We start from the raw sequence: 21,420 nt of genomic DNA on the forward strand, positions 1-21,420 counted from the left end.
CTCACTCCTCTGAGCAGCCTCTGCAGAGGTGATCTCCCTCCCAATTAAAAAAGTGGCATACCCGGGTACCAGAGCAGCCCATTCTGTGCCTCCGCACCGCCTACCAGTCTCAATGTGCTTTCTTCTTTACCTCTCTAGTTGTAGTACTTCCACTCAACCAGCTTTCCCATGTTTCTGGATGATAGTTGTTCTGTATTTTAGTTGTAATTTTGACGTGGTTGTGGGAGACAGCAAGTACAGGCGTTTACCTATGCCATCTTGGTTCTCTGTCTCCTTTGTTTTTCTTGCCCTAGGTATTGTGTCAGTGAAAATTTTGCTATGTGAGATATCTGAGATCTTGCTGCTTATGGTTTCTTCTGTGATTTTTATGGTTTCACAACTTACATTTAAATCTTTTATGCATTTTTAATTTATTCTTGTGTATGGTGTAAGTTGGTGATCTAGTTTCATTTTTTTTACATGTAGCTGTTTGATTATTCCAACACCATTTACTGAAGAGACTCTATTTACCCCATTGTATGTTCTTGCCTCCTTTGTCAAAGATTAATTGAGCATAATGGCTTGGGTCAATTTCTGGACTCTTTGTTGTGTTCCATTGATCTATATGCCTGTTCTTGTGCCAGTACCAGGCTGTTTTGATTACAATGGCTTTGTAATATAGCTTGATACCTGGTAATGTGATTCCCTCCATCTTTGTTCTTTCTCAAAATTTCTGTGGCTATTTGGGTTCCATATAAATTTTTGAAGGTTTTGCTCTAGATCTGTAAAATATGCCATTGGTATTTTAATAGGGATTGCATTAAATCTGTAGATTGCTTTGGATAGTGTGGACATTTTAATGATGTTAATTCTACCAATCCATGAACACGATATATTCTTCCACATGTTCATATCTTCTTCTATCTCTTTTATAATACCTATATTTTCAAACATTGGGCTCATTCATCATTTTTCTTTAGTTCTGCCCCTGAAATGTAGTTTTTCATATCTGCCTTCATATTAACAGTAGCTAGCTCCTAATTATTCACAGTAGTGGAAACCAATGTAAATAAGTGAAACTCCAAGGAAGAACATGGTGAAAACTTGTTTTAGTCTATTTTCTTGTCCAATCTTGCCTTTACCAGAATTCTACCAGAAATCTAATATGCAACAAAACGAACTGTGTTTGTTTTTTTTATCTCTCTTTTTCTATTTCTCTTTTTATCTTCCTTTCCCTATTTCTTCCCAAGGTGCTTCTAATGACTTGTGAAACAAATAAAAGGTGACTGTTTTTTACTTTGGGATAAGAATAGATTTCCCTTGAGTCACTTATAAATTATATAATTAATTGTAGAATATCTGAAAAAAAAACAACACCTATTTCTCTGAATCTAATATACAAATAAAATTGTCAGAGTATTAAAATGTCTCTAGGCATTGTTCAGTTAGAAAGTGGTGGTGTTAATAATACAAATTATGAGATATTCTAAAAATGTTCCTATTTGTGTTTTATATGTAACATAATTTTTTCCTGATGATTTATCTTCCTTCACATTTTGCTTAATCTGATGTTACATATAGTTGGTATTTCCTGAGCAGAACTGACTAATGAGGGGAAAGTGACCCTGAAGGATTGGAGAAACCTTTCTGGAACTGAAAATTTGCCATGGAAAATCCACATACTTATAAGTGAATGATTGTGAAAGGCTATAGATGAAAACTGACGTTTGGGCACTTGTTTTTATCACTCTAAATATCAGTAAGTGCTCTCTTGCTATATTAGAAAGGGGAGAAAAATCCATCAGTTGTTCTGAAGGTTAGGGCGATGGTTGGCAGCCACATGCACAAATCTGTAGGGAATTTGCCTACCACACACAGACCCTCTCATTTTGATATTCACCTCCCCTCTCCCAGGTGAGAACTTCTGCATATATCGAAGTATATTGCCAAGAGTGGTTTATTGCAAATGTGGATGTGATGAAGGCTGGTATTTAAATTCCTCATAACTGACTAAAGCAGCCTACTATGATGCTTTGTTCTTTTACAGGAAGTTTGAGTTAATGGGAAAATATCTACATGTTGAAATAAATCATCCCAGTACATGAAGGGAGAGAGGAAAAGAATAAAAGAAGGAGAGGAAAGAAAAAAAGGCAGGAAGGTCTGGTGATTTTCCAACAGTGGCTGATTTTCCCCAGGAGAATCCACACTATTTATAATTCAGCATCATGTGTTCATTGAAAAAAATATTTTTCTGACCAGCCAGGGTTTCTTCTCATTAAATTTTGTTACCACGGCAGCAAACTAAAGCAAAATTTAGAAAACTATCGTTGAAAAGTAGAACTAAAAAGTACATGTGTAATTATATTCCTCCAAGTAAATCTTTTTAAACTGAGAAAATAACTTATTATTTAACTAAGAAGATTACTAATAATTCTTGTGGCTGTGATCAGTAATATCCTTCTTCCTTATGGGAAGCCAGACTTTAAACCACCTTGAACACCTAAAGTCTCCTCTAAATGTTAAAAGGCAAATTGAGCTCAGCTAGTCTCAAGTCACTCTCTGGTATAGCAGCAATAGGGAATAGATTCTGGGAAGCAAGTAGTGCCTGAATTTCTTAGCCACTTCGTATTCTCAGTCCATAAGTTATTTGCATTGGCACCTCCATCTTCTTCCTCTCTGATTAATTTTTGGTGCTTTTGTAAAATCCTAAATTGGGTCTACTTTGATTCTGAAACCAATGAAGAAAACTGCATCAGTGTTTCATCTAAAAAAATTAAAAGGAAATAGAATCTATACCAATACATTGTGTGCTTTGTGACATCATAAACTGCCTTTGCCTGAGGCAGAATTAGATAAGCAGCAGCAAGCTGTAGTTTTGTTAAAAAAAAAATTGTGACCAGATAGACAGGAGTTTGGGATAATGTAGACCTATTATTTTTGAATATGTGACATTTTATGTTAGACTTGAGTTGGGACAAAGAAATGTTCCATTTTTCTGGTTCAGTTCCAAAGTCACCGTAGGTTGATACAGTTTCTTTAGCCCTTGCTCCAACACACCCGCTAGAAAGAAAGAAATAAGGAAACATCTTTGACATCCAGAAAGTTGAAACAGGGCAGAGAGAGATTATGCCAAAAAAATGTTCCCTCTTTTTAATGTATGTTCAAATAAATATCTTGTGTAACATTACTATTTTTAAAGTTTTCAAATGCTTCCAGTGTGGTTTTAAGTTTCATCCAATATTTGGTTTATAAATAGTTTGTTTTTGTCATGAGTATAATATATGTTCATTATATAATCTTTGGAAAATGCAAAAAGTGTTATAACATAAAAATAAGATTCATTAATAATCCTAACTATGGGAGGTAACTACTATTAAAATTGGAAAGATAAAAGATGGAAGTTCCCCCACCCAACCTTTGCAACATTTGCCAGGCTACCTGCATCTGTCCCATAAATTATAACTTCCTTTTTGTTACAGTGGATGAAGGGTGATCCCTCCACTTGAGCCTTGTTGCCTAATCCCTTCTCTTTCAACCAGCTTTTGTACCGCTGTCCTTTAATGAAACTCAGTTTTTCCCTTCCAACTACTACCACTTTGCTAGCTTCCATACCATTGAGTTTTCTATATTTGCTGTCATTGCTTCCTCCTCTCCTCTTCTTCCCTCATTTTGCTCCATTGGGCCTTCCTTCTCTGTCACTTTATTAAAACTACCATTGTCCAGGTCACCTATAACCTCAGTGTTGTAAATGCAGTGAATAATTCTCTATCCCATTTTACTGAACCCCTGTACAACATTTGACATATTATTTCTTCTTAAAATAGTCTTTTCATTTATATTCCAAGATATCATATCCTCCTAGTCTTCTTGATAACTCACCAAGTAGTCTCCTTCTCTTCCTCTGCTTGACCTATTAATTTGGGCACTTACTTTTCATGTGATTCCATCCAGAACTATGTCTTAAACGTCATCTAGGTGACAATAACTCCTAAGTTTTTTTTTTATCAATCCTATCCTCTCCACAGAGCTTCAGATAGCCAATTGCCTACTAGGCCCTTCACATGGCATGTCCAACAAAACATGATCAAATGAAATTTGAGTTCTACAAATCCATATTTTACCACACTTAAATATGTTCCTCTGTTAGTGGTCATCAAAGTATGGCACCACCATCAGCCATAGCTCCAAACTTTGGAATGATGTCTGATGTCTCTTCTCCCAAACTTCACCTCTACACCATCAGTTAAGTACTCAAGTAGGGTCAGACCCCTTTTAAAATCTTACAGTGAATTATTATTAACTAAAATAAAATGCAGACTCATTACCTGGCCTTGCATTATCTGATCTTTACCTATTCTTCTGTATGCCTTTTGTACCAGTGCTCCCACCCCATTGCTCCCTGAGTTCCAGCCCTTGCGAGCTAATTTAATCAGGGGCCTTTGCTCCTGTTATTATTTATTCCTCCATGTCCTTATATTTTCACATGCTGGTTTGTCCCTACTATTTAGGTTCCATCCCAGAAATCTTTCTTCAAAACTGCAACCCCTAATCACACAGACTAAAGTATCCCCATCCCTTCCACTTACCTTCCAGCACATACAGTATGTCTGTTACATTTTCTTCATTATTACCTAGCACCTGAAAAGACCTTGCTTTTTTAATTACATCATCATTGTATTTTATTCATTTATAATCTAAGCTCCAGGAATGCAGCCACCCTGTCCTTCTTATTTACCACTTTATGCTCAGGGAATATAACAGTGCTTAATATGAAGTAAGTACTTAATAAATATGGGCTGCATGATTATTGAACAAATATTTTGAAGTATTTTCCTTTAGTCCTTTTTTACTATGAACTAAAACACTATATTTTAATCACATCTTATCCCGTTTTTTATTGCCTGATTTTTTCAATAGCTATAATAAAATTAGCATTTTCCCCATTTGTTAGACATTTTTTACAAATACTTTTAATTACAAAACTAATACTAGATGGGCAAACTTAAAAGTATAGGCAAACTAAAATAAGAAGGAAAACTAACCCATAATACTCATTAATAATTTGCCACATATCCATTCACATATAGAAATATAAATATATAATTTATTAGATGAAATTATTTGTGCCAGTTAATATAATTTTAATAACTAAATAGTGCTTGTCTCTATGGACATGACATAGTCATTCACTATGCTATCAATATTTAGTTATTCCAGTTTTCAATATGAAATAGCATGATAATATGTACCTTTTTTTGGACCTTCAAAAATAATTTCAAAAAATATGATTCTAAGATTTTTTTTATTTTTTTTAATTGTTTGAAGTATTACAAATAGCAGTACATATGTCTCCTTTTTTTTTTTCCCCCATTGACCTTCCCCCGGCCTCCCCTTCCCCCCAGTACATGCCTTTACCTGCCCCCCCCCCCCAGTGTTTTTTATCCATTGGTTATGCTTATATGCATGCATACAAGTCCTTTGGTTGATCTCCTACAGCCGCCCCCCTGCAACCTCCTCTGCCTTCCCACTGCAGTTTGACAGTCTGTCCAACGCTTCTTTGCCTCTGTATCTATCCTTTCCCCATTTCATTCCTTTAAAAAATCTTGCCTCTGCAGACTAGAAATAAACATACAATAGCAAAAAATGTTTGAGTCCCCATTTCAATGTCCAACAGTTCTGAGTCCCCGTTTCAGTGTCAAACAGTTCCCTAAGTGTACATGACAGCAATGATATCTGGATGGTGGGCACATGGTGGCAATGCAGGTCCGACCCTCTCTGGTTTGGTCCTAGGCAACCTTCTGCGTCTCACAGCTGCTGACTGCTAGCGTGGCAAGGCGTCGTCAGCGTCTTCCATCTCTGGACTGTTTCTCCTCTTGTCTTCGTGGTTGGAGCAGACCTGTCAATTCCTCTCTGTTGCAGGAATCCACATGGTCTTGGAGTTGTTTTCTGAAAATATACAAACATATTCTCGACCAAAAGTTAATAGAGGAATCTTTTCTATATAATTGATTTGGGATCCTTTTTATTTTTGCCCAAACGATTTTCCTTTGTCTTATTTAGACACCATGTGTGTTTTTCATGGGTGTCTTGCTGGTAGCATTACAAATGAAAACTAATTTTGTAAAGTAAAAGTTTTCTAGATGTAATTTACTTATAGGATATTTTTCCTTACATGATATTACCCTTCTATCCCCCCTTTTTTGATTAATGGAGGCTTTTGTAACTTTTATAATGCAGTCTTGATGACTTTAAATTTTAATTTTTTGACAAAAATATGACTGCTTTAGTTTCATTGCATGTTCAGGAATTTTACCATGAGATGAACTACCAATAGAAATTTTAGTTACCACATTAGGAACAGCTTTTTGTCCAGTAATAATTAAATTTTCTTGAATATTCACTTATTTCAATTAGCCTATTTAAATTAATCTGAAAACTTGATTATTATTTTACTGTCAAATTTAATACTCTACCAACAATCTTAATTTACCCTGTAAATATTAGTGGAAAGGATTATTTGCATTCTTGAGTAGGCCCTGAGCATTCCTGGTGCTAGGCTGGATTTAGATATAGGGCAGCTGCTGTTGGCCAAGTCTCTGTCTGTTACCTGGGTCCCAATCTGAGCTGGGCCAAGTCACTGTCTGTCACCTGTGTCCAGATCTGAGCTGGGCGTGGGAAGCAAAGCAGCCATGGGGGCAGGAGACCTCCCTCAGACAGGGTGAGGGTTCAGGCCCCTGCAAGGTTGGGGCGGTGAGGGTCTTTGCCCCACCTCTGTTGATCCCCAAGTTCTCTCCTGATGGCCCCTCTGCGACTGTGCCTGTCTTAGGTTGTTCCTTCCCTGAGGAATCTTACCCGTCTCTGGCTAACCAGTCATCCTCCAGGGCCAAGCAGGGTGATGTGAGGTTCAGTTCTGTCTCCTTGGTAGCCTATGCCCCCGTGGCCTCCACGCCCAGCAACTGCCTTGGGATCCCCTGGGCTGCTGGCGGGGCTCCAGCACTGATCACATATCTCCAGGAACTCAGGTTTCTTCTCCCAGGAGGGCCCAGCTCACACGATTGGGCGAGAGACAGATCCATGGTACCAGCCACCACGAGGCTTCAAGCTCAGCATGAACAGAAAGCTCAGGCAACAGCTGAGGGCAACTGGATTGTGAGAAGAGGGTCCCTCTTGGCACAAAAGGCAAGATGGGCCAATATAGAATGCTCAAGTGCCTTCCCAATGCCTTAATTCCTTCTGAAAGGGATTATATCCTTTCATGTCCTTTTTTTTTTTTTTTAAAAATTGCTGCCAAACATTCCAAGAATTAGTTTGTAAGTTTGTTTGGGATAATTGTACAATATGCTGTTGTAAAATATCTAAAATTTTAATGACATTATAGAATAATATCATGTAAGGATATTCTTTGCTCTAGGCCATGGCTATTAAATTTCCAACTGGCTGTCAATTTCTTTTTGTAACTTTATATAAACTTTGTCAGGGAGGCAAAAACACAAATTATTCCCTAATAACCCCCACCCCTTACTTATGTCCTACCCCCTTGTTGTCTGTGTCCATTGATTAGGCTCATGTGCATGCACACAAGTCCCTTGGTTGATCTCTCCCCCTTACCCCCACCCTCCCCTACCTTCCCTGTGGTATGACGTGCTGTTTGACGTTTCTCAGTCTCTGGATTTGTTCTTGTTCATCAGTTTATGCTGTTCATTATATTCCACAAATGAGTGAGATCATGTGATACTTATCTTTCTCTGCCTGGCTTATTTCACTTAACATAATACTCTCCATCTCCGTCCATGTTGTTGCAAATGGTAGGAACTCCTTCTTTTTTACTGCAGCGTAGTATTCCATTGTGTAGATGTACCACAGTTTTTTAATCCACTCATCTGCTGATGGACATTTAGGCTGTTTCCAAATCTTAGCTATGGTGAATTGTGCTGCTATGAACATAGGGGTGCATATATCCTTTCTGATTCGTGTTTCTAGTTTCTTGGGATATATTCCTAGAAGTGGGATCACAGGGTCAAAAGGGAGTTCCATTTTTAGTTTTTTGAGGAAACTCCATACTGTTCTCCACAGTGGCTGCACCAGTCTGCATTCCCACCAGCAGTGCACAAGGGTTCCTTTTTCTCCACATCCTCGCCAGCACTTGTCATTTGTTGATTTGTTGATAATAGCCATTCTTACAGGTGTGAGATGGTACCGCATTGTTGTTTCGATTTGCATCTCTCTGATGATTAGCAACTTTGAGCAGGTTTTCATATGTCTCTTGGCCTTCCTTCTGTCTTCTTTCGAAAAGTGTCTATTTAGATCAGTTGCCCATTTTTTGATTGGGTTGTTTATCTTCTTTTTCTTGAGTTGCATGAGTTCCCTGTAAATGTTGGAGATTAAACCCTTATTGCTGATATCATTGGCAAATATGTTCTCCCATGCAGTGGGCTTTCTTGTTGTTTTATTGATGGTTTCCTTTGCTGTGCAAAAGCTTTTTATTTTTATGTAGTCCCTTTTGTTTATTTTCTCTTTGGCTTCCATTGCCCTAGAAGCAGTATCAGTGAAGAAGTTCCTTTGGCATATGTCTGAGATTTTTCTGCCTGTGGATTCCTCTAGTATTTTTATGGTTTTCTGTCTTATGTTTAAGTCCTTTATCCATTTTGTGTGTATTTTTGTGTATGGTGTAAGTTGGTGATCTAGCTTCATTTTTTTGCATGTATCTGTCCAATTTTCCCAACACCATTTGTTGAAGAGACTGTCTTGACTCCATTGTATGTTCGTGCCTCCTTTGTCAAATATTAACTGAGCATAGTGATTTGGGTCAATTTCTGTGTTCTCTGTTCTATTCCATTGAACTATATGTCTGTTCTTGTGCCAGTACCAGGCTGTTTTAAGAACAGTGGCTTTGTAATACAGCTTGATATCTGGTGTTGAGATCCCACCTACTTTGTTCTTCTTTCTCAGGATTGCTGCAGCTATTCGGGGTCTTTTTTTATTCCAGATAAATTTTTGGAAAGTTCATTCTAGGTCTGTGAAATATGCCATTGGTATTTTAATGGGAAGTGCATTGAATTTATAGATTGCTTTGGGTTGTATGGACATTTTGATGATGTTGATTCTACCAATCCATGAACATGGTATGTTCTTCCATCTGTTTATGTCTTCCTCTATCTCTTTTTTCAGTGTCGTGTAGTTTTCCACATATAGGTCTTTTACCTCCTTAGTTAAGTTTATTCCTAGGTATCTTAATTTTTTTGTTGCGATAGTAAATGGGATTGCTTTTTTAGTCTCTCTTTCTGTAAGATCATTATTGGTATATAGAAATGCCATAGATTTCTTGGCGTTAATTTTGTATCCTGCTACATTGCCGAATTCATTTATTAAGGCTAGTAATTTTTTGATGGAGTCTTTAGGGTTTTCTATGTACAGTATCATGTCATCTGCGAATAAGGACAGTTTTACTTCTTCTTTTCCAATTTGGATGCCTTTTATTTCTTCTTCTTGTCTGATCGCAATGGCTAGTACTTCCAGCACTATATTGAACAGGAGTGGTGAGAGTGGGCATCCCTGTCTTGTTCCTGTTCTTAGGGGAAATGGTTTTAGTTTTTGCCCATTGAGTATGATGTTGGCTGTGGGTTTGTCACATATGGCTTTTATTATGTTCAGGTATGATCCTTCTATTCCCACCTTGCTGAGAGTTTTTATCAAGAAAGGGTGTTGGATTTTTTCAAATGTTTTTTCTGCATCAATTGATATGACTATGTGGTTTTTATCTCTCAATTTGTTTATGTGATGTATCATGTTTATTGATTTGCGAATATTGTACCATCCTTGCATCCCCGGGATAAATCCTACTTGGTCATGGTGTATGATCTTTCTGATGTACTGCTGGATTCGATTTGCTAGAATTTTGTTGAGGATTTTGGCATCTATATTCATGAGGGATATTGGCCTGTAATTCTCTTTCATTGTGTTATCTTTATCTGGTTTTGGTATTAGGGTGATACTGGCTTCATAGAAGGAGCTTGAAAGTGTTCCTTCCTCTTGAATTTTCTGAAATAGTCTGAGGAGGATAGGTTTTAGTTCTTCCTTGAATGTTTGGTAAAACTCCCCTGTGAAGCCGTCTGGCCCAGGGCTTTTGTTTGCTGGGAGCTTTTTGATGACTGCTTCAATTTCTTCCATAGTTATCGGCCTATTGAGATTTTTAGAATCTTCCTGAGTGAGTTTTGGAAGGTTGTATTTTTCTAGTAATGTGTCCATTTCCTCCAGGTTGTGTAGTTTGTTAGAATAGAGTTGTTCATAGTATTTATTAACAATCCTTTGTATTTCTGTGGGGTCTGTTGTTATTTCACCTCTTTCATTTCTGATTTTGTTTATTTGTGTCTTCTCTCTGCTTCTTGGTGAACCTGGCTAGAGGTTCATCAGTCTTGTTTATCCTTTCGAAAAACCAACTCCTGGTTTTGTTGATCTTTTGTATTGTTTTTTTGGTCTCTATGTCATTCATTTCTGCTCTGATCTTTATTATTTCCTTCCTTCTGCTCACTGTGGGCTTTTCTTGTTGCTCTCTTTCTAATTCTTTGAGTTGTTGAGTTAGATCATTTATTAGCATTTTTTCTTGTTTTTTGAGGTAGGCCTGTAGAGCTATAAACTTCCCTCTCAGGACTGCTTTCATTGTGTCCCATAGCAATTGCATTGTTGTGTTTTTATATTTATTAGTCTCCAGGATGTTTTTAATTTCTTCTTTGATCTCGTTGCTCACCCAATCGTTGTTTAATAGCATGCTATTCAGCTTCCAAGTGTTTGAATTTTTTGGTATGTTTTTATTATAGTTTATTTCTAATAGTATGCCATTGTGGTCTGAGAAAATGCTTGATATGATTTCAATCTTTTTAAATTTGGGGAGACTTTGCTTGTGACCCAGTATGTGGTCTATTTTTGAAAATGTCCCATGTGCACTTCAGAAGAACGTATATTCCGTGGCTTTGGGGTGAAATGCTCTGAAGATGTCAATTAGGTCCATTTGATCTAGTGCATCATTTAGAATTGCTGTTTCTTTGCTGATTTTTTGTCTAGAGGATTTATCCAGTGATGTCAGTGGTGTATTAAAGTCTCCTACTATGATTGTATTGTTGTCAATCTCTCCCTTGATGTCTTCCAGGAGTTTTTTTATGTATTTGGGCGCTCCTGCATTGGGTGCATATATGTTTACCAGAGTTCTATCTTCTTGTTGAATTGCTCCCTTTAGTATTATGTAGTGGCCTTCCTTATCTCGTGTTATGGCCTTTACTTTGAGGTCTATTTTATCATATATAAGTATCGCAACCCCAGCTTTTTTCTCATTTTCATTTGCTTGAAAAATGTTTTTCCATCCCTTCACTCTCAGTCTGTGTGAATCCTTTGCTCTGAGGTGGGTTTCTTGTAGACAGCAAATATATGGGTCATGTTTTCTTATCCATTCAGCTACCCTATGTCTTTTGATTGGTGCATTTAATCCATTTACGTTTAATGTTATTATTGACAAGTACATGTTTGTTGTCATATTTTTCCTTAGTGTTTGTGTTTCTTTTTGCCTTTCTCTTTCTTCTTTTTACAGCAGTCCCTTTAGCATTTCTTGCATTTCTGGCTTGGTAGTGATAAACTCTCTTAGCCCTTTTTTGTCTGTGAAGCTCCTGATTCCACCTTCAATTTTGAATGATAGCCTTGCTGGGTATAGTATTCTTGGATTCAATCCCTTTCTTTGCATCACTTTGTATATTTCATTCCATTCCCTTCTGGCCTGGTGTGTTTCTGTTGAGAAATCAGTTGATATTCTAATAGGAGATCCCTTGTAGGTAACTTTCTGTCTCTCTCTGGCAGCCTTTAAGATTCTTACTTTGTCATTGGTGTTCGCCAATTTAATTATGATGTGTCTTGGTGTCGGTCTTTTGGGGTTCAACTTGTTTGGGACTCTATGTACTTCTTGGACTTGCATAGTTTTTTTCTTGCCAATATCAGGGAAGTTTTCTGTCATTATTTCTTCAAACAGCTTTTCTATTCCTTGCTTCTCTTCCTCTCCTTCTGGTATCCCTATTATTCTAATATTGTTTCATTTTGTATTGTCCCACAGCTCCCTTAGGCTCTCCTCTTGCTTTTTAAGTCTTCTTTCCAGTTGCTGCTGTGTTTGTGTATTTTTTTCTACCTTGTCTTCTAATTCGCTGATGCGGTCCTCAGCCTCTTCTAGTCTACTGTTTAAGCCTTCTAATGTGTTCTTTATTGCAGCTATGTCGTTCTTCATCTCCTCTTGGTTTCTTTTCATGTTGGTGACATTCTCATTCAGCTCCTTATAGTTATCATTGAGTTGTGTGTATTTGTCATTGAGTTTTGTGTATTTGTCATCCATCCATTTAAACATCCTTATAACCATTACTCTGAATTCTTTCTCTGTTAAGCTGCTAGCTTCAATTTCATTTAACTCCCTTTCTGGTGATTCCTCTTTTTCTTTCCTTTGGGAGTTGCTTTTGTGTCTCCCCATGTTTTCCTGTAATGTTTTAATTGTAGATCCAATTGCTTTGCTACCCAGGTTCTTTGGTGATGGTGCTACTGGTGTAATCTCTCATTTCTCCTGGGCTTGGTAATCTAGTGTAGCTCCCTACTTGAGCTATTTGGGTTCTCTTGATATAGGCCTGCACGCTTGAGAGGCACAACTGCCGTGTCTAGAAGTCAGCAGCCGTGGAGGGGAGTATCCCAATTTTTGCTGTCTTGCACCCTTAATTGAAATCACGCGTGCCCAGTGGGGACTCACAGTGGCACCAAGGAACTGTCTGTTGGGGTGATGTGGCTCAGGGAGTCTGCCCTCTGGACAGGTGTGACTGTGATGCCCAGAGTTCTGTAGTTATGGGGTGGGTAGACTCAGCTTTCGCTGCTGCACCTGTGGTGGATAGGTGCTTACTCCCAGTGGCGGCTCACAGGAGCACCCGCAGGAAGTTCGCCAGCGAGGCACACTGAAGCACTCTGAAGGGCCCTGGCAGTGTAGCTGTGTAATTGAGATTCCTAGCTTCTAAAGATTTCTCTTTAGGGCAGATCCTATGGCCTCAGGGAGTATTCAGATTCCATGGTGTTATTCAGGGTGAGATCTGGGTGTGGCTATATTGGTTTCCTGGAGACTGGAGGGAGGGGCTATCTCTCAGGAGAAAATGGCGACCGGGGCTTAGATATGACTCAGCACCAGACTTGCTTCCACCTCTCCTGGACTGTCTGCTGCCTACACTCCCCAGATTCCACAAGCCCACCCCTTCTTCTGCACCTCTGCCACAGGTAAGTGTCTTTATCCTAAAGATCCTACAAACTAGGTTCTGTGCAGAAAGGCGCAGGCCCCAGCACGAGGAGGGACCGCGTCTCTGCAAGTTCCTCTCTTGCCAGCACTGTGCAGTCCGGCAGCTCTTCAGGGCTGCCTTTGAGCTCAGATCCCAAATCCAGACTCCAAGGTTTACAATCCCCTACCTCCCGCAGTCCCGTGGACCCCCCCCCCTTTTTTTTTCCAGTCAGACGCTTTGCCTGTCCTCAGGGACGCGGCTTGGCGCCGTGTAGTTTCTCCCCAACCTTCTGGGAACAGAGATCCGGCAGATTCTACTGCCTAGGTCTTTGATTTAACCTTTATTGGGGGGATCTCTGCCCTTCCCAGCTGCAAACTGTCTCACCAGCTGCGCCTCCTTCACCAATTCGGGCTGGATTCCACTCGTTTCAGCTGCTCCCTCTATTTGCTCTGGGACAAGGCTCAGGACACGTCCATCTATTCCGCTGCCATTTTGTCTCCCCCTGATTCTAAGATTTTTTATTTTAATAATATTGGTGAGAGATAAGCTTGTAGTCTTGTGTTTACTTTATGTTAATAGCCATTACATAATCATATAATAATTTGCCTAATCCTTCTTTGACTTACCATCTACAAGTCTTTTTCCTATGGTGACTTTTTTTTTTTTTAAATTATGAAGGGTGGTCTCTTTGACCAAGGAGTCCCTATGAGAGGTAAGGAGTTTAGTGGCCCACACAAAGATATTCCTGTTGTGGCATTTCTGGGTAACAGTAAATGGCCTTCCTCTAGGGGAGTTGTCTTGCTATCTCTCCTTAAAAATACCATAAAGGACCTTTTATCTTGGGACAACAGTGAACAGATGAGAGGGTCAGTTGAGCAGAATAACAGTAAATATACATGAACTATACATATTTATATTTATATAAATACTATTGGCCTGGTGCATGAAATTTGTGCACTGGCGGGGGGAGGGGTCCCTCAGCCCAGCCTGCCCCCTCTCACATACTGGGAGCCCTCAGGGGATGTCCTACTGACAGCTTAGGCCTGCTCCCCTTAGGCCCATGGGGAGCGGGCCTAAGTCGCAGTCTGGCCTCCCTTTGTGGGAGGCGACCAGGCTGATCAGGGGAAGAAACCAGCACCATCACTCCACTGCTGCAGCCACTGCCAGTCACCACAGCCACCAAGGTGTTTTCATCAACATGGACTCCAGTCCCTTTACCATGAAAAAATGACAACTTTCTTTAGGCACTTTCAAGATGTGTCTTTCATAGGATATGACATTTCTTTCTTTTTTTTTTCTATCCTCACCTGAGGATATGTTTCCATAGATTTTTAGAGAATGTGGAAGAGGAAGAGAAAGACAGAGAGAAACATCAAAGTGAGAGGAACACTTTGATTGGTTGCCTCCTGCATGAGCCCTGACCTGAGCCCCAGCCAGGGAGGAGCCTGCAACCTAGGTACACGCCCTTGATGAGAATCAAACCCGGACCCTGCGGTTGGCAGGCCGAGGCATTATCCACTGAGCCAAACCGGCTAGGGCAGGATATGACATTTCTTAGCCCTCCAGCAGCGGACTTTCGTTTTTTCCTCCAGGAGTGTGGTGGAAAAACCCTAGATCACCTTTTTGGACTTTTATTACCCAAGTTACTAAGCATATTGCCAGTGGCATACAGGGAGCTTAGTTAATGAGTGGTCAGAAAAGGTGTTTCCTCTGTAGTTCACACCGATCTGGCTGAGGCTTTAGGCCTGGGCAGGGGCCCCCAAGCTCCCTCCGATCGCCGGCTCTGCCCCTGCCCAGGCCTAAAGCCACTGGCCCAGGCTTTAGGCCTGGGCAGGGGCCCCACCTCGGCCGATCGCAGGTTGGCCTCCCTTTGTGGGAGATGACCAGGCTGATCAGGGGAAGGCACCCCTGCCCAGGGGCCCCCTGGCTCAGGCCTTTCCCAGGCTGCTCAGGGTCCATGCAGGGCCTACCTCCGAGTGACCTGGGTGCTGAGGATGTTCCCGGGACCCAGGCCACTGGCGCCTACGAATGCAAATTAACTGCCATCTTTGTTGGGTTAATTTGCATACTCACTCTCATTGGCTGTGGGCATAGCGAAGGTACAGTCAATTTACATGTTTGTCTACTATTAGGTAAGATATATGAATATAGATGCTTCTGTATCAGATGCTATAAAATTGCCCTGGCCAGTGTGGCTCATTTTGTTGAGCATCATCCCATGCACTAAAAAGTTGCTAGTTAGATTACCAGTCAGTCACATGCCTAGGTTTTGGTTTTGATTCCCAGTTGGAGTGCATATGGGAGGCAACCAATCAATGTTTCTCTCTCTCTCTCTCTCTCTCTCTCTTTCTCCCTCTCAAACTAATAAAAACATACTTTAAAAAGATACTATAAAATTTAGATGTAACCATCATGTGTTTTGGGTGGTAAGTACTTTCAATTAAATATTCATAAAAACGTTTTCCCAAGAGTTTAATATTACATAGCTCATAGTCCAGATCCAGCTTTAGATTTTTTTCTCTTTGTATTTTTCATTCTCATCTCTTTAGAAGACTGTCTTCAAACTGGCACATTTGGAAGAATCAGTACCAAAATATTAATGGGGGTTTTCTATGCTTGAGGACTTATGAGTGGAGTTTTCTTTTATTTTTATTTATCTATATTTTCTAGTTTATCAAATTAAGTTGATTTCAGGGTTTCCAATAACATGGGAAAGTACTACTTTTAAACTGTAAGTTCAAAAAACCAGGCTATGATATACAGCAAAAATATGCTTGGATCCACGAACGTGCATTTTTGGCTCCTTGGCAGTCCTCCTTGCCCTGCCATTTGCATGTTGCAGTGTGCTTATGTTAGTCGCAGGGGATTGTCAAAGTGAATCTGCCCTTAAAACATGTTTTTTGATCCAGTACCCACAGAGTGCTGATTACTGTTGATGGCATTTCTATTATCTATTCCTATTGTGTTCTTTCTTTTTATTTTTGCCCTATTTTCTATTCCTCAAGGTAAGTGTTACACTAACCTTGAGACAACTCTGGAAAGTTCTGTAGTTCCTGCCTTAACTTGTGGTTGATTGAACCTCTCTGGGGAAGGGATCCTATGAATTTATTTTTTTAAATATGTTTTTATTGATTTTAGAGACAGAGAGGGAGAGAGAGAAACATCATTGTGAGAGAGACACATCAATCCGCAACTCAGGCAAGTGCCCTGCATGTGCCCTGACTGGGAATCAAACCCATCACCTTTCGGTGCATGGGGTAATGCTCAACCAGCTGAGCCACACCAGCCAGGGCAGACCTTTGCTATGAATTTATATAAACTAATTTTTAGTTAACTTCTGCCTAAGGTTGCCTCAGTGTTCAAAAGATGTTTCTGGTATTATTTCCTGTCACACTCTAAAAAGCCATTTGTGCCACGTTGACTACTGTAAGATCAGATGTGCTTATAAACTTTTCATGATCATAACCAAGTTGAGGGGCAATCCTTTCAATTTGATTATTTGATACAATTTCATAAAAATACTGGTAAATCCATGGAGAAATGAGAAATACATTTTCTGTTGTTATTTTTAATGTAGACACTGATGTTAGAATACAGTGGTTTGAAACACCCACCAAAATTGTGGTGGCAGCACATCTCATAACAGGTGATGCAGATGGCCCACAAATACTGCAAAGACTATCCACAGCCACACACAAGGGGGACACTGGAAAACCAAATGCAAAAGAATGAAACTAGACTGCTATCTGACACATAAAAATTAACTCAAAATGGATTAAAGACTTGAATATAAAACCTGAAACAATAAAATACACAGAAGAAAATATAAGTACTAAACTTATGTACTGGTTCTCAGAGAGGTTTTTGTGAACTTGACCCTAAAGGCAAGGGATATAAAACTAAAAATAGATGAATGGGTTCCCACTAGTAGTGCTCTAAGGTTCTCCTTTTTCCACATCCCCACCAGCACTTGCTGTTTGTTGATTTATTGATGGTATCCATTCTGGTAGGTGTGAGGTAGTACCTTATTGTTGTTTTAATTTGCGTCTCTCTGATGATTAGTCATGTTGAGTATTTTTTTCATATATCTCTTGGCCATCTGTATGTCTACTTGGAAGGATTGTCTAGCTTGTTTGCCCATTTTTTAATTGGATTGTTTGTCTTCAAGCCATTACACTCAATTAATATTTTACAAAGGAGGCAAGAGCATACAAATGGAGTAAAGACACTCTCTTCAATAAATGGTGTTGGGAAAATTGGAACATGCAAAAAATGGAACTAGACCACCAACTTATACCATACACAAGAATAAACTCAAAATGGATAAAAGACTTAAATGTAAGTCATGGAACCATTTAAAATCCTAGAAAAAAAAATATAGGCAGTAAAATCTCAGTCACCTCACACCTGCCAGTATGGAGGGATCTGGAGAGTATTATGCTAAATGAAATAAGCCATTCAGAGAAAGATGAGTATCACATGATCTCACTTATATGTGGAATCTAATGAACAAAATAAACTGATGAACAAAATAGATCCAGAGACATAGAAGCCTGGAACAGACTATGAATCTGAGAGGGAAATGGGGAGGCAGTGGGGGCTGGGCGAGATTAACCAAAGAACTTATATGCATATATGCATAACCCATGGACACAGACAGTAGTGCACTAAGGCCTAAGGTGGGGTTTGGGAGTGGGGTGGAGAGGGTCAATGCTAGAAAAAAAGAGGACATTTGTAATTCTTCCAACAATAAAGATAAATTTTTAAAAAATAGTTGAATGGGGCTCCATCAAATTAAAAAGCTTCTGCACAGCAAAAGTAACTGTCAAGAAAACAAAAGACAACCAATCAAATGAGAGAAGATATTTGTAAACAATGCCACTGATAAGGGGCTATGAAGAACACATACAACTCAATAACAACAACAAAATCTATTTTGTTGGGCGAGGATTACCCTGGCCTGGTAGCTCAGCTGGTTAGAGTGTTGTCCAGATATGCTGATGTTGCAGGTTTGATCCCCAGTCAGGGCACATAATAAGAATCAACAAATGAATGCACAAATAAGTGGAGCAACAAATCTCTCTCTCTCTCTCAAATAATTTTTTTTTAAAAAAAGGGAGGCTAGGGCCTGAACAGACATTTTCCCAAGAAGACATACAAAATGGCCAACAGATACATGAAAAGATGGCCAACTTCACTAGCTATAAGGGAAATGCAAATTACCACAATGAGATACCACCCACACCTGCTAGAATTGATATTATCAACAAGACAAGAAATAACAAGTGTTGGAAAGAATGTGGAGAGAAAAGAATCCTCATGCACTGCAGGTGGGGATGTAGACCTTATAACTTCTATGGAAGACAATATGTAGGTTCCTCAGAATACTTAGAGTTACCATATGACCCAGCAATCCTTTTGGGTATCTACCCAAAAAATTTTGAAATCATTCATTTATAAGGATACATGTATCCCTATGTTCATTACAGCATTGTACATGGTAGCCAAGACATGGAAACAACCTAGTTATATATTCTGCTGCCATCTGTGACAACATGGATGGATCTTGAGACTTTAATGCTAAAATGAAATGTCAAATATAAAAAGTCAAGAACTCTATGGTTTCACTCACATTAACCAATATGTAATACATATGGTACAATACATGCATAAAATTCAGTATATAGCATATATCTGGCTAATCTGTATGTGTTCTTGATAAATCTATATGCAGAGGGTTCAGCACTGAGGTTGGGAAGCAAAAAGGCTTGAGTGAGTCTCTGAGGCACTGGACTATACAGCAACCATTTTATAGGACTTTCTGGCTGGGCTGTGTGGATAAAAGGCTACTTAGGCATCATTGCTATCTGCATGGTAAAATGACAACCCTCTCCTTTCTCTCCTCACTGGGCCTGCACTTATCATGGTTCCTGAATTCCTCTAGGGAATTCATTATGAATGTCTTCTAGGAAAAATCCTGAGGGTGAGCAAACCCTCAGGAAGTAGTGGCAATTAGGATAGAGAGGAGGGAATAGATTTCAGTGATGTTTTCCTAATGGAAAAGTGGACATGATAGAAATTTGTGCCTCCTTTGGTATAACCTTCTCTTCTCTCCAACACTTCAGCCATTATTTCCTTATCCTTGAGTCTTTTAAAATTCAGTGCAGGCATCACATCCTCTAGAAAAACTTTCTTGTTCACTCTGATTGAACACACCCAGCTTATATGTCTACCATACCTGCACTATAGTTGTTGATTTTCTTGGTGTCTCCCTGGCTGGACTCTAAGGCCTTTCAGGACAAGGACACTCTTATTTTACTTTGTCACTCATGGTGCCTAGAATAGAGCTTTGCTATCACATTGCAGTTGCACAGTGAATATTTGTTGAGCAAATGTCCTAAGGCCTGACGTGGAGAGTGAGAGAGAAAGGAGCATCATGATGATTTGACTGCTGTTTTGGACCACTAATTGAAATGTTTACTATTACTACATAATAACACTTTATGAATTGAAAGACATTATCTAAAATATGAGGAATTATTAAAGTTGTTTTGAAATTAAGATTCATTGCACTCAACTTCTTTTTAAAATTAGAATCCAAGTTTAGAAAGTTGTTGCACCAAAAATCTGCCTGGTATAACTGAGTGGTTGAGCATCGACCTATGAACCAGGAGGTCTGTGCCTGAGACAACAATTGGCTTAGAAAGAGACAATGTGTGCTGTTTCATCTTTGGTTCCCATGTGCTTAGTGCACAGTAGATATTCAGCAAAAGCTTTGTGAAATTAATTATACTTTGATTCTCTTTCACTTGGATATAGTGATAGATTTAGCTCACTGGTTCAATATTCACTTCTTCAGCCTATCTGGTCTTCCAAAGTCAGGGCTTACTATATTCTGATGACTTTCTCCTGATTAATTTCTAGTCCTGAGCACTTACCCATTTGCTTGCTTTAAAGGCTAGCAAGGAAGCATGGTCTTTGTAGGGAGGCTATAGGAGTCAATCTGTGAGCCTCATAGGTCTCACACTTTATATGTGTGAAACACAGTGAAGAAAGACATCAGCAGTTTTGGAGGAGGAAAGAGCCAGGGAACCATGAACCATGTTGGAAAAGAGGGAGAAAGAGTGGTAGTCAGAGGTCTGCATATGATAGAGAAGTGAGCCAGGCCAGAACTAGAAACTGAGTGACTATGAGAATGAATCTCAGGAGTATTTTGCATCCTAGCTGCTGGTAGTGTATGTGTGAGTGTGTTATAAGGTGGAGAGTGTGAGACAGGGAGAGAAGAGAGGGAATGAAGCTGTTGGGAGGCCAGGACACAAAAAGCAGAGTCTTACTTGAAGCTCTTTGAGGCTAGCTCTCCTGGCAAGAGAGTTAACAAAATGTCATTCTGTAGTGACTGGTAACTTACAGCTGAAATCTTTATGATAGGATTTGTCTCCTAGAAAGTTACTGTTCTTCTAGGCCTCACATAGTCATCCAGCCTGAAGACAATGATGAATTTTGAACCTAATGTTAATAGGTGTTTATTCTTACATTTTGGCATCTTTTGCTGTACAAATGGTGAATAGAGGATGCTAAACATAACATTAATTCTCTTATGAAATCAAGACTACATTTTTGATAAGAGAAAAAAATTAAAGATTTCTCTTCCTCTGAGAATTTTTATCACTTCTAAGGAAGTCCAAAGTAGTTGGTAATGAGGATGTAGAAGGATAATGTTGGATATTTTTTTATCAGGAAGCTGAATTCGGGTAATTTCCTGGGGACTATGAATAATCCTGATGAACTTCAGAGTGTAAATCATGACATTATATTTAAGACATGATCAAGAATGAAGAGATATATTATAGAGGCATTATGCTGGTGACAGAAATGTCAAGATATTTCATGAATTTTGGCCCAATTCAGGAAGTCAGTCAATGTTTTGTTTTTCAGGAACCATTCAGTATTAGATGAACTTTCAGATGTTTTGGTGCACAGGGGCTAAGCCCAAGTCCCTGCTGCCCTAACCATCTCACTGGAATCAAATAATTAAGGCCAGGGATAAATGCATGATTACTCTAGAGTAGTTATAAATGGAACTATTTAATGTGCATTGTCTATTATGTAAAAATGAAAGGATAAATAGGAGGAATGAATTAAGGAATAAAGAATTTTCAAAAAA

At 39.2% G+C, this 21,420-nt stretch overlaps 1 protein-coding gene across 1 annotated transcript in view; it reads left to right on the forward strand.

Annotated features, from left to right (window-relative positions):
- LHFPL6 (LHFPL tetraspan subfamily member 6) overlaps positions 1-21,420 on the forward strand; it is a 277,681-nt gene that overhangs the window by 135,179 nt on the left and 121,082 nt on the right. The gene's annotated exons all lie outside the window — the stretch shown is intronic.

Source organism: Plecotus auritus (assembly GCF_963455305.1).
Source record: "Plecotus auritus genome assembly, chromosome: 3".
NCBI classification, from domain to species: domain Eukaryota; kingdom Metazoa; phylum Chordata; class Mammalia; order Chiroptera; family Vespertilionidae; genus Plecotus; species Plecotus auritus.